Source organism: Oratosquilla oratoria, chromosome 38 (genome assembly GCF_046742065.1).
Source record: "Oratosquilla oratoria isolate Oo_2021 chromosome 38, ASM4674206v1, whole genome shotgun sequence".
Lineage (NCBI taxonomy): Eukaryota > Metazoa > Arthropoda > Malacostraca > Stomatopoda > Squillidae > Oratosquilla > Oratosquilla oratoria.
In genome coordinates, this window is record NC_134814.1 from 47,369,162 (window position 1) to 47,384,161 (window position 15,000).

At 41.5% G+C, this 15,000-nt stretch overlaps 1 protein-coding gene across 7 annotated transcripts in view; it reads left to right on the forward strand.

Annotated features, from left to right (window-relative positions):
* ci (transcriptional activator cubitus interruptus) overlaps positions 1-15,000 on the forward strand; it is an 879,964-nt gene that overhangs the window by 556,534 nt on the left and 308,430 nt on the right. The window lies entirely within an intron of this gene.

Sequence of the window (15,000 nt, forward strand, 5' to 3'; positions counted from 1 at the left end):
CAGTGCTCGGTATTTACTCAGATGCAGTTACTAATGACTGTTGCAGCAAGTGCTACAGGCGTAGTACATGTGTTTTAACCTAAAACTGAGATTATACGTTTAAGAATGTGTATCATCTAAGGAGCCTGTGACACCGAGAAATTATTTCATAGTTTAATTACTCGATGTTATGCATTGCGCGCACGCGCTTGTGTGTGTGTGTGCGCGCGCGCGCGCCCGCGCAATTGCAGACATTTACGAAAGTTCGACGACAACCTATGCAGTATCTATATGTTGACATATGGTGGCTTCATAACTGAGTACCCATTATGTTGCAGATATGTCCTTTAGTTTGTTGTCGATTATGAAAAAACATTACGCTGCCATTCTTTATCATACATGGCTACCTCAGAACTGTCGGCGGACTTTGGAACCCATTTATAGTAAAGAGCACGAAGAGAGCAGAACCTAAGGCCCTGTGTTCACATCGGCGGTTTCAGGCGCGGCGGTTTCAGCCGCGGCGGTTCAATTTAAATGTAAGTCAATGGAGGCGTTCACACACAACCGTGGTTTTTCTTGACTATGTGGTGCCGCCATGATTTCCGCGCGGTTCACACCGCGAGTGTGAACAGGGCCTAAAATTCAGGTGACAGGACAACCCTCTGACTTTCATGCATGACCTAAGGTCAGAAGTCAAAAGGCGTTGAAGGTCATCACTAGGTTCTTGGTAGTCCTCGACTGCAGAGTTCAGTCTTGGTGGCCCACTGCAGGATCTGACTATCTTGTGGGTGGTGATACAGTGTTTATGTATATCACTGCGCTGTGGATTGGGTGTTATGTAGGTTTGTATCTTGTCTTACATGTCTTACATAAAGACGTAATAAATGAATAAATAGATATATAAATGAATAAATAGGTAAGTAGACAAATAAATAAATGAACAATTAAACATACCAATAGATAAAACAAATAAATGAATGAATAAATGAATCAATAGATAGATTGATAGATCATTAGAATTGATAGATTGTAAATAAATTAATTAATTAATAAATTGATAAACTAATTAATATTAATTTACAAATTAATAACTTTTCAAGTCGACAAATTGATCAATTAATAGACTGATAGATCGATAAATCGATATATTGATAAATTAATAAACAAGTAAATCAATGAATAAATCATTCTATTAATAAAATATCTATGAATATCTATTTACTTATTTTGTTCCGGTTAATATCAAACTATTTCATTCATCTGATGAGATCATCGAGTTGAATAATATAATCAGGCCATTTGAACTTATCGAAGATCTTCTCCACTACCGTTGTTGAACATCCGGTCTATGTTTCACTAATCTGATTTTTACGAGTCGCTAATTTTGTGTTCATAGGTTAGCGTCTGCATTCCTCTCAGATCGAGTTTCCAATCTAACGGTTGTGAGAATTTATAATTCTCCAACAAATCTTCGCCTCCAGTATCAATGAATTAAAGCCTATTTTTCGCTCATTTCCTTTTTTTTTCTCTCTCGTATGTTGATATATGCATTTTGTCGAGATTTTTTCTTATTTATCAGCTGAGGATTTTTTTTTTTTTTTTTTTTTTTTTTTTTTTTTTTTTTTTTTGTCTTCTAACGATTTTTTACGAATTTAAAGTGAACAGGTTTGAAGATAGGCTTTAGACTTGATGTCTTATGTCTTATAGATTGCTGTTGGATAGCCTCATTGCGACCGATTCAGCACTGAATATAATCATTATGCATCCGCTAACTACCACTAATTTTTGGTTTGCAGGCCCCCTCGGTCAAATCCACGGGGCCACCGCAAGGGGACCACGGACCCTGAGACCCTCCCAGTCTAGAATGAGCCTCTCAAGATCGAAATCAAGTCGTCCAATTCTCTTACGAACTTGATCGAGTGGCCTCAGGAGGGTCCACCTGTACAGAAGAATCGCCGAGTTCGGCCTCGCAGTTGAAGTCGAAGTTGTTGATTAGAGAGATCTCATAGAGCGGTGTTTCCCAACCCTTTCGAAATGATCACCCCAAAATTCAATTTCGCAGTTATCAATTACCCCATTGAACATATACCCGGTAATATCGGATTTTTCTTTCGCTGTCAACTGATGAACTACAGATAGGCGGGTACGTACAAATCCTGCAATGTAGTGATATATCCTGAGTGTAGAGTTGTAGACTGTAGAAGTGTAGAGTGTAGTGATATATATGTAATTGGAGAGAGTTAAACTGATTGACTTGGTCAGGCTACCTCTTCTCACACAGAACATCCATTACCCCAAAAATATGGGTCCATTACCCCACTGGGGTAATTTACCCCGGGATTGGGAAACCCTGTCATAGAGCGTCCCCCCCTGCTCCTAACAACACCCACAACATCAACAACAACCACCCCATCCCTCCATTATCCCCTCCTTCTTTCGGGATGCACGAGGCCTCGTCCCCGTAATTCCCCTCCAACTAAATGAAATCGTCTGGTATTAGACAAAATAAGATTCCTAAGGTGTAGAACGGCAGTTTCCTAGTGTTGGTATCCTTTCTTTTACAATTTCTTGATGGGAAATTATTGGTGTGTGTGTGTGTGTGTGTGTGTGTGTGTGTGTGTGTGTGTGTGTGTGTGTGTGTGTGTGTGTGTGTGTGTGTGTGTGTGTGTGTGCGTGTGTAAACATAGGAATGAAGGAGACTGCAAGAGCCTATAAGACCTACATTAGGCAGTTCCATGTCTATTACTATCTATCATCCCCATCCAGAAAGTTTTCTAACCTTTTATCAAAACAACCGATAGTTTCAGTTCTTGCCTATTTCGTTCTTAAATCTAAAATCGTCCTGCCCTGTTGTCTTAATATGATGAACTTGCGTCATCTTTGTTAAAGCCTTTGATCCACTTGAACACCTCTATAAGATCACCCCGCACTCTACATCTTTCCAGAGAATATAACTTCGGTGTCTAAGCCTGTCCTCGTAAGGTAAATTTCTGAGCCCATGTATTATTTTGGTCATTTTCCTCTGTACTGATTCGAGTGAACTGATATCCATTCTATAGGATGGAAACCAAAGCTATATCGCATAGTCAAGGATGGGTCTAACTAATGCCAGATGGAGTTTGGTAACTCTATCTACACCTTTTTTTTTTTTTGTAACCGTCCTAGCAGTGAAATTTAATGTTCTATTAGCTCTGTTCCTGGCGTTAATGCACTGTTTTCTGGATGTAATATCAGGACTCACTAGAATTCCTAAGTCTCTCTCGTACTCAGTTTTATCTCATTTTTTTTATCTAAACTCTCTCTCTCTCTCTCTCTCTCTCTCTCTCTCTCTCTCTCTCTCTCTCTCTCTCTCTCTCTCTCTCTCTCTCTCTCTCTCTCTCTCTCTCTCTCTCTCTCTCTCTCTCTCTCTCTCTCTCTCCTCTGTGTGTGTGTGTGTGTGTGTGTGTGTGTGTGTGTGTGTGTGTGTGTGTGTGTGTGTGTGTGTGTGTGTGTGTGTGTGTGTGTGTGTGTGTGTGTGTGTGTGTGTGTGTGTGTGTGTGTGTGTGTGTGTGTGTGTGTGTGTGTGTGTGTGTGTGTGTGTGTGTGTGTGTGTGTGTGTGTGTGTGTAAGGAGCCCTCGCCAATACATGAACACAATATTCTCGATGCTCGTATCTGCCTATAATGGCTGTATTTATAGCCAACATTTAGCGGGTGCTTATACAGACCAGTCATAATGGCTTCAACCACAAACTGCACACCGAGACTATGGCCATAGGGCATATTATGCTGTACATGCTGCTTCGTGCCTCTGCCTGTGTAAAAACGATTTTATATTATTATTATATAATTTTCGTTATTTTATTACCCCGATATGCTGCTCTTGTCTGCACATTCAGCATACTCAGCATAGGTCAAAGAAGTTATCAGCATGAAAGATAAATGCGATATGGGTTTAAAGCTCATATGTTTTTTTCTGTACTCGCCCTCACCAAGTTTCTTTCGTCTTCATGCATGGACATTAGCATAATACTCAGCATAGATAGGTAGACTCAATTTTACGTAAAAGATAAACGCGCGTACCGCATCGTGCAAATCGACCGCGCCAGTCGCCGTGAGACGGGGATCCTGGATAAGATCCCTATAAATATTTCCACACGGCTCTATCGGGGTCCGCCATCTTGAAGCGCGCATAATCACGACAAGTAATATTTTCTCGTCATTACCTATTATTACCTGTAATTATATTGCTGGTTGGGTGGCAGCAAGCAGCGCACCGGGTTCAGACGCATGCGCAGACGAGATACCGTGATAAGCCGCCCATGATGCATCTCAGCCTGATAACATCTTTCTCCAAAACATCGAATTTCACTCAAGACAGCGTAAATATCAATAAGGATAGAAGATCCCTTTGTTGGCAGGCACCCCCACCTCCTCCTCCTCCTCCTCCTCTCCCCCCACCCAAAAAAGGGAGTTATTTTATATGCGATAATGTTGCAAATGCGAAAATAGGTTCATACGTTGGATTTTTTTTAACATAGGGTCATGAATACTTTAGGATGCAGGCATGCTTGCCTAATGTCGACTGTAGATCTTTACAGGGCAACCTGTGCTGTAAAGGCCTCGTCACACAACGCGTTGAATCGTGGAGAACTGACCCAGGCGGTCCCCGCAACACACTCAAATTGAGGCGCGGGACACTTGACTCGAGCTACTGTCCTCCCAGCAGTGGTGGATTGGTGACGCGCAACAAAAGACCCACCAAACCTTCTTAAGTCACAAAAGTCGCAGCTCCACTGGCATCGTGAGGACGAAATTCAACTGATAGAACTGTACAAGGAAAACGTGTGCCTATGGCAAGTGAAACAGCACCTGAGTAGCGTGCGTCATTCACCCACGGTAATGAGTCACATTTTGAACACAGGACGGTTCAAGTGCGCGCACCTATCGTCCCCGCGCCAGGCCAGCCTGTTTCAGAAGTTGCGTAGTGTGGCATGACTTTAAGGCTTTGTTTTCCCAAAAACTTTACTCAGAGGAGTCTAAAAAACAATAAAAAATTATAGTAATAACAATGATGATGATGATGATGATGATGAAATACACGTCATGAACACATCTTTAGTCTTACAAAAATTACAAATTTCTAGAAAACTTCCTCCTCTGTTGAGACGATTAAAGGCTATGGGAGATCAATGCTAGATTCTAAGTTCTATTAAGTTTATTCAGATTTGTTTAGAATCTTCACGTCGACATGATGTCACAGCTTGTCGCGGACATTCTATGATAACGTGACGTCACTCTTAGGCTCCACCCACTAGTATGTGGATGGACTTAACATATAGCAAATATTGTAACTGTGATGTTTTGTTTCAAGACTATATGAAGGGGACACATCGTCAAACTCAAAGTTGACTTCTTCGTTGAGAATACAAACATCCCATGGAGGAAGCAAACTCAAGATCTCTGACGATTTTCACTTAACAAGAGCTTCACTATCACAGCCCCTCTCCCTTCTACTTCCCTTTCCCTCCCTTTTCCCCTCTTTCCCTCTCCTTCACTCCCCTCACCCATCCTCGTTTGTTTCCATCATCTTTTCTATCCCATTTTGGTCCCTCCAATTCTCCCTTTCTTCCTTTTCCTTTTCCTAGATTTCCCACATTCTGTTAATCCTCTTCCTCCTTCTCCACCTCCTCCTCCTCCTCCTCTTCCTCCTCCTCCTCCTCCTCCTCCTCCTCCTCCTCCCGTACTTCCTCCTTCTCTTCACCCTCCTTCACCCACTCTTCCGTCGCCTTCCCCCTTCTCCTCCTCCTCCTCCTCCTCTTTCTTTCCCTTCTCCTCCCTCTCCACCTTCTTCTCCATCTCTGCCGTTTCCTCCTTTTCACCTTATCTTCCTCCTCCTTTTCTCCCCTCCTCCTCTTCCTCTTCCTCCTCTTCCTCCTCCACTTCTTCCTCTCTTCTTCCTCCTCTTCTTCCTCCTCCTCCTTTTCTCACCTTCTCCTCTTTCCTTCCCTTCTCATCCTCATTCTCCTTTACCCTCCTCCTCTTCCTCCTCTTCCTCTTCTTCCTCTTCTTCCTCTCCTCCTCCTCCACTTCTTCCTCCTGTTCTTCCTCCTCCTTCTCTTCCTCCACCCCCTCCGTTCCCATACCTATTCATGTCCGCCTCCTTCCTCTTGCCCACCTTCTGTAAATCACTTCTTTTTCGTCCTCGCCCCTGTGCCCCTTTTTTATTCCAGACGAACGCCACCTTCGAACTAGAATTCTGGATTTCTTTTCTCTAGTTTTTGGATCTACATACTTTTCGTACCTGCACATTTCGAAGATCGGCAAAAGACTCGCACAAAAAGAAAAGGACTCCGAGAACCATTCCAGAATGAGAATATCTAAGACCCTTCCAGATCGAAGTCGAATTGGAGGTGCTGGAAAGTCAAGTGATGGAAAGTCATACAATGTCAAGTGACAGTTTTAGTACAGTAACACACACACTAGTCATCGAACTCAATAATATGGTTCTACATTTGAGAAAACAAGGTTCTCGATATCTGCTGGTGAACTAGTAACTAATAACTTACTAGTAAATTGTAACTAGTAACTGATAATTAGTAACTAATAACTAGTACTTAATAACTAGTATCTAGTAAATAGTAACTGATAAATAATAACTAATAACTTGTAACTTGTAACAAGTAACTAGTCATGACAGAGAAGACGAAATCTATTGGTTATTTCAGTTACTAATACTATGTTTAGCTGACACTTTTTAATGTTTACCTAAATAAAATCCTATTTTATTTTTCTAATGAGCTACAATCCGTTGTGGCAGAAAGTTGAAAAACTTTTTCACCCAGTTGTAGATACTTTACCAATGGAGCGAGTGCAAGAATTTTCATTGTTGGTTCTTGCGAGGGACCGAACTAAAGAAAGGAAAAGAAAATAGTAAATAGATGAATGAATAGATAGTATATATATATACATATATATATATATATATATATGTATATATATATATATATATATATATATATATATATATATGAAATTGATAAATAGAAAAACTAATAAATATATAAATAAATACACAAATAGATAAATGAAAAATTAGTAGGTGAATATATGAAATAATGAATAAATGAATAAATAAATTAATGAATAAATGAATAACTAGATGAATAAAAGATTGTGATTCTTTGAGTACGTATCGACGAGACGAGAAAGAGAGAGAGAGAGAGAAACAGGGGGGGGCGAGGGAAGGGTGGTTCCTGGAAGTGTGATGGCCACAAGGTTTTATCTTCGAAAAGCAGATGGAAGTGGGGATAGAGCCGAGGCTCTTAAGGGGCTCAGGGTGTAGCGAAAATGGGGGTAATGTGTTCTTTGGGCCAAATACAGACTCTATTCAGATTTCAGAGGATGCGGTATATGTACAGTATATACATGTATGTATGCATGTATGTATGTATGTATTGGCTACCCCTTATAAAAGGGAAAACGCTTTTTGCTCTGTATTTGTATGCATATGTATATGTATATGAACATTTTTAGAAGTTCTGCCATGGGATTCGAACCCTGACCCGTGCGTCCATAATCACGAAGTCAAGACGCTAGCAACTTAGCTACGTGTGATGGTTCAAAAGGACTGTACAAGTCCCCGACCACGCTTCACGTAACCTCAGAAGATCTAGTCTCATTTTCATCCAATCTGTCTTTAACATACACATATATGTACGAGTATATGTATATCAGTAGTTCTTTACCTTTTTTTGGGCCATGCCCCACCTAATCACTTTTAAAATCCTGATATCCCCCATGTGGTGATGTACAATTCTTATCATTTGAAAAATAAACTCCCCTCAAGCTGAGAAATATAAAACGAATAAATAGATAAACAAATAAAATATAAAAAATAATAAGATAAGAAAAAAAGATCCTCATTTGTCATCCATTGCCCCCTTTGAAATCATATTGCCTACCTGAAAAACCAAATTGCCCACCTGTAGGGCGTACGCCCCACGTTGAGAAGCACTGACATTGTACATGTATATGTATATGTGTATGAACTCTTTGTATATATATGTATATATATATATATATATATGTATATATATATACATATATATACATATATATACATATATATGTATATATACATATATATATATATATATATATATATATATATATATATATATATATATATATAGTGTGTGTGTGTGTGTGTGTGTGTGTGTGTGTGTGTGTGTGTGTGTGTGTGTGTGTGTGTGTGTGTGTGTGTGTGTGTGTGTGTGTGTAAGGGACATTGGCCGTCAGTTTCTGGATCATACATTCAGAAAATGCTGAGGAAATTTCGGTTGGTCTTCCCGGTAGATCTCACGGGAGAGGTAGAGATAGACAGATCGATAGAGAGAAAGAGAAAGAGAGATTAAAACTAAATCTCGGCTCGCATGGGTATCGGTTGCAAAAAAAAAAAAAAAAAAAAATCTTGGGCGAAGATTTACGACTTCGAGAGCGTAACTTCGTGCAAAGTTATTACTCAGGCCTGTAAATCGAAGTCCACGGCGCCTTTCACTATTTCATGTAATTACGTTTGGTTGTCATGCTGTAATCCATCTATGGGGGTAGAACAGAGGTTATTTTCCCTCAGGATAACGTGGAATATTGTCGGTATTTACGTTGTCGTGGGTTCTCGTGCAAAATGGCTATAGATGTGTTTATGATTACTCAGTGCTGTAAGAGTAGAGAGGTTAGAGAGAGAGAGAGAGAGAGAGAGAGAGAGAGAGAGAGAGAGAGAGAGAGAGAGAGAGAGAGAGAGAGAGAGAGATCCACTGCACTGGAGGGCTCCCCCTCGGCCGAATAAAATCGCCCACCAGCAGGCAGAATAAATGCATAGAAATACGAGTAACATTGGGGAAGGTTCGGAGTTCACAGGAGACGTGGGTGGGTTCATGAAGAGCTGTGGGATGCTGATGGAGATGAAGACGTAGATTGAGGTCTTAGTCAAAAAACAAATATATAAATAAATAAAAAGTAAAAAAAAAAAAAAAAAAAAAAAAGATAAAATAAATAAATAAATAAAGAAATACAATATCCTTTGTGTTGCCTTGTCGAACTCCCTGGGGGTTAGTTAAACGCTGAATAAAATCGTTCGTCATCAATGAACTACCCGTAATCGGCCTGTGGACCTTCTTGGAAGATACTCAGGACTCCACTAGATCCCACGAGTGTAGGTACTGAGTCGAGGTGCAAGGTTCCTCCTGGGATGCTGTTGCATGAGGCAGGTCGCCAGAGTTCATCTCTCTCTCTCTCTCTCTCTCTCTCTCTCTCTCTCTCTCTCTCTCTCTCTCTCTCTCTCTCTCTCTCTCTCTCTCTCTCTCTCTCTCTCTCTCTCTCTCTCTCTCTCTCTCTCTCTCTCTCTCTACCTCTCTCTACACCCCTCTCTCTACCTCCCTACTACCTCTACCTTTACCTCTAACTCTACCTCTACCTCCACATCCACCTCTCTCTCTGCTTCTCCCTCTACCTCTACCTTTTCCTCTGCCTCTCCCTGCACAAGGGCGACCTCCTTGTAAGCCATAATGTTTCGGCCTCTTCCCTCGACCTTCCTTCCAGTCTGACGACCTCCTTGTAAATCACCTCATTTCAACCTCGCCCTTGGGCCGCTGACGCTATCTCTCGCATCTCCCCGTCTTTTGCATATTCTATCCATGGGTGTAATGCCTTTGAAGCCTCGTCCGAAAGCTTGCCTAAGAGGTTGGCTTGTACTTCACTTTTTTCTTCTTCTTTTTTTCTTCTTTCGATGATGTCTTAGTTCAAGTTGATGATGTCTGAGAGACGTAAACAGACTGTGTGTGTGTGTGCGTGTGTGTGTGTGTGTGTGTGTGTGTGTGTGTGTGTGTGTGTGTGTGTGTGTGTGTGTGTGTGTGTGTGTGTGTGTGTGTGTGTGTGTGTGTGTGTGTGTGTGTGTGTGTGTGTGTGTGTGTGTGTGTGCGCGTACGCGTATGTGTATATGTGATTCACTATTGTCTTGGATCACGTGTTGGACTCGTGATCGACAGCTATTTCCCTCCCAGAAGAGAGCTCAGAGATCATATATGACCGATCTATGGGTTATGCTGTGACCTTACGCACACACACACTCAACTCCCCGCCCACGAGAGTTGGAGTAACGACTCGCAGAGCAGCTATACTAAAATTACTTCAGCCCTGGGCGGGATTCGAACCCGGACCGCCGTAGTGGTGGCCGGAAACTCTACCAATGCGCCACAACTCGCGCGCGCGTGTGTGTGTGTGTGTGTGTGTGTGTGTGTGTGTGTGTGTGTGTGTGTGTGTGTGTGTGTGTGTGTGTGTGTGTGTGTGTGTGTGTGTGTGTGAGCGTACGTGCGTGTACATATGTGTCATATGTGTGTAAGCGTACGTGCGTGTACATATGTGTGTGTGTGTGTGTGTGTGTGTGTGTGTGTGTGTGTGTGTGTGTGTGTGTGTGTGTGTGTGTGTGTGTGTGTGTGTGTGTGTGTGTGTGTGTGTGTGTGTGTGTGTGTGTATGTGTGTATGTGTGTACGTGCGTGTTCGTATGTGTACGTGTGTGTACTTACTATACGTGTACATCATACGCAAAACCTTTCCACGCTCGTGAACTTTATGTCTATAACCTTTTTGTGTTATTTTTTTTTCCAACGTGTGAAGGATTTTGAATATTTATGCGGACTTGGGATGAGAACAGAGCGGTTCTTGCTGGTGTGATTACGTGTGTTCTTGCTCTTAGGGTAAACAATCTTGACGAGATTACTTTGGCTTAATTGCTAATTGAGCGGTTCGCAGCTTTTACCTCGGGTTCATGGCCCTTCAACACTAAGGTCCGGGCAGGTACGAGTCATGCGAATCACACATACATACACACACTAACACACACACTAACACACACACTAACACACACATTAACACACACATTAACACACACATTAACACACACACACACACACACACACACACACACACACACACACACACACACACACACACACACACACACACACGCACACACATACGCACATACACACGCACGTGCACACACAAATTCCTCAGAAGCCAACCTGTCTTTCGTCACGTATGCCACACTTATTCGGTGTTCTTTGGTCTGCTGAAGACCGATTCAACACTGAGTAGAACCGCCTGGTATCCATTCTGTTCGTGGGCTGGATTGGAAATCTCTGAACCTCCTTATCCCCCTAAATCCCCCTAACCTATCCCCCTAACCTCTCCCTGTAAGGTAGTCCATAGTCACCAGGATGGAAGCCCCTGCTCTGCGTTGAATAAAATCCCCTGGCTATCACGTGAAAGGTGAACCTGCATCTTTGTGGTCTGTGTATCTGTTGCCAGTATCAGGAATACAATCCTTTTTGTAGATTTTAGTATTGCAAACATCGGAGGATTTTATTCAGCCGAGGAGTAGGTCTTAATCTGATTGGGGTCTCGATCCACGAAGACCATATTCCTTCTGGGGGTCCTGGTCTCTCTCCCGGCTAATTAAGATCGTCTGATATGGTTTCACTTCTAAGTAGGCTACTACTGGTAGCAGGCGTGTTTATTTACGCCAATCGTTATTTTACGGTGCTTGTAATTACGAGGTCGTAAAATACTCCTTCACGTCGTAAGTTTACAACTCAAAGATACAAATGTAGTAGTTATAAGAGGAGCCAGCTGTTCGTGCCCAGATTTCCTAGAAATCATCAACCACTATAGTACTCAGAAGTGAAATTGTATCTGCCACAACGTCCCTGGAAGTCCTCAGCCACAGCGGTGCTTATCAGTGAAGACAACCGTAATGCCACAGCTGACCCAGAAGAATGAGTCAGTGTCTGAAGATGAGCGGAAGAAGTGAAGAGATGATGGTTTCGTCACAGTTCTTATGGTGTTTTGTCGCGCTAACAACCCAATTAGCTCCCCTACCCCACTCCCAGTCCACTTCTCCCAAAGCCTCCCGCCCAGACTGAATCCCCTCTCCATTCCCCCCCCCCAACCACCACCACCTCCACCACCCGTACCCGGCCGGGTAACAATCCCGTCCGTTCCACAGGTTCCGGCCGACCGGGCTAACCTGGCCGAAGAATCAGTTGGTTCCTCCACTTCGTTCCTTCAATAGAGTGACACAAGAGGGTGAAGAGGGTGAGGAGAGTACGGCAGGAGGCGCTAAGTAGCTACGGCCGAAGCAGTTACCTTTGCCCTATGTGCCTCTACTGTTGGGTGTAGGTAACTAAGACACTTCTGGGAATAGGAGAAGTGTGCAGGATCCGAACCCAGAGCTAAGTAATTATGAGACCAATACAATTCTGATTGCACCAGCAGCGCACATACAATGACACACTGTAGGTAAATCTTCCCGCTGTTCATCGAGGCCCTGTTCTAATCCTTGTCCGCTCCCCGCGACTGAATAAAATCGTCTGGCGATAACGGGACCTAGAGCGCGAAATGCGTTACCGTGTTGATGGGATCAGAGGCCTTTCTTGGAGAGTCCCGCAAGGTCTCTTCTCGTCACCGATTCGATGCAGTTGACACGCCGCTGCGCTTTTGTTTTGGTCCCAGTTTGTTAGCGGTATACTGTACCTGCTCTCTCTCTCTCTCTCTCTCTCTCTCTCTCTCTCTCTCTCTCTCTCTCTCTCTCTCTCTCTCTCTCTCTCTCTATCTCTCTCTCTCTCTCTCTCTCTCTCTCTCTCTCTCTCTCTCTCTCTCTCTCTCTCTCTCTCTCTCTCTCTCTCTCTCTCTCTCTCTCTCTCTCTCTCTCTCTCTCTCTCTCTCTCTCTCTCTCTCTCTCTCTCTCTCTCTCTCGGGTCGATTGTTAGGGTTCTCATCCACGGTACGATCTGGTCTTGAGGCCGCCGAACAGATCTGGTCGGATCTGACCAGATTGGGCCGTATATGTCGGTCGGGGGGACAAAGCAAAATCAGTACATAAACGTTCTAATCAGGTCGGATCCGACCAGATCTTTCTGGCGACCTCAAGACCAGATCGCACTGTGTATGGGGTCCCTTAGAGGAAGCTATTGTATTCGTCTCAATATGATATCAGCAACAAAAGCAGACTTTATTATAATTCATTATTCTCTAGTATGTTCATTTTAGCCAATATGGCATTTATAGCCAATACGGCAAAGTGGGACCAAATCTTTCGTGGGGACAGGAATGAATTTGGCGATTCCGGGGACGTCATCCTAGCCGACGTCATACGATTAGAGGGGGAGTAATGAGTGGCGCCAGGAGATTTGATTCATCTGAGGAAGCCTCCGGAGGCTACGTCTGATCCTTTACTCTCTCTCGTCTTATGGAGTACTCTCAGATGATTTAAATCACATGGCGACAGCCAGATTAAGGTAAAGAGTCGAATGTGGAGGCCAAAAGGTTAACGAGCAAACGAAACCCCTCAAGCTGAAGAAAATTGTGTGGTGGCAGCCATGAAAGTAGACAGAGGTTGTTCTTCCTAATGTATAGGGGATGTCTTAACCACGACAGGAGTGAACGTAATTGGATGAAGTTGCCTTAGCTAGAATAAGCTAAGTGATGTGTATCAAGGGCTCACAGGTTGATTTTTTCACATTCCGTTTTTTTTTTTTTTTTTTTTTTTAAGAAACGGATGCTACCAAAGCCTTTCTTTCTTTCTTTTGTCCCGTAGACCAGTGAATAAAGACAAGTCGTTATCGTATAGGTGGATGTTTTTTCTTTGTCTTTGTTTAAGAAGATTTCGTAGCCGCGTGGCAAACTGGCGAGGTGTCTTGATTCATGATCAGGATGGGTCAGACCAAAGCGAAACTTGTTTGATTCTTATAATTATTTATCTATTTTGTTTATTTATATTATTGATGTAATTATTTTTCAATTGTATATTTGTTTATATTAATTTATTCGTCTGTTTATGTAATTAATGATTTATTCATTCATTCATGTATTTATCTATTATATGTGTGTTCATTTATTTGTACATTTATTCGCCTACTAATTATTAATGGGGTTAGATATATTATTTAATTATTTGTTTATTAATTTATTCATTCATCTATTTATTTATATATCAATTCATTTAGTGCAACAGGTGTTCACTCTCTAGATATCACAAGTGAAAAAAAAATTACACAAATTCATAGCCAATGAAAACACGGGGTGGGGCTGGATTTAACCAACGCTTCTATCGTTATGGACAACCTCTCGCTAACGTAGTCTGATACTCAGCTAAATGGAATTGTCTGGTGTTTTGTGAACAAGAGTTGTGTGGTACGCTACAGCATTGTAAGTTTGTATCATTATATGTGTTACTTTTGTTAGTAAACAGATGAATGAATAAACAGATAAGAAAAAGTAGATCAAATAAGCGATCAAACACATGAAAGATAGACAAACAAGTGAAAGTAGATAAAAAGAAACATTTGTATAGAAATAGAAATAAATTAATAAATATATGAAAATGAAAAATAGAAGTAAAGAAATAAATGAATAGATAAGCAAATACATACGTGAAAATAGATAAAAAGAAATATTAGATAAAATATATAATAGTAATAATAATAATAATAATAATAATAATAATAATAATAATAATAATAATAATAATAATAATAATAATAATAATAATAATAATAATAATAACGAAACCAAAAATTCCATTCACGCTATACCGTCCTCACGAAAGGCTGCTTACTAAGCTTCACACGGAATAAGTGGTAGCCTATTAAGTTAGACTAGTAATTAATTAAGCGATCGGAAACAGTTGTTCTAAATACCAAAACTTCTAGATGGAAAAATGTTACGAGTGGAGTTCCTCAGGGTTCCGTTCTTGGGCCACTAATATTCATAGTATATATAAATGATATAGACCACGGACTGAAATCTATTGTCTCCAAATTTCCTGCTGATACAAAAAAATGTGGAATGGCAAATGATCACTTAAACCAATTAGATATTCAAGAAGATTTAGATAAACTACAGCAATGGTCTGAAAAGTGGCTAATGAAATTTAACACAAGTAAATGCAAGTTTATGCACATAGGTAAAATAAATTTAAGTATGA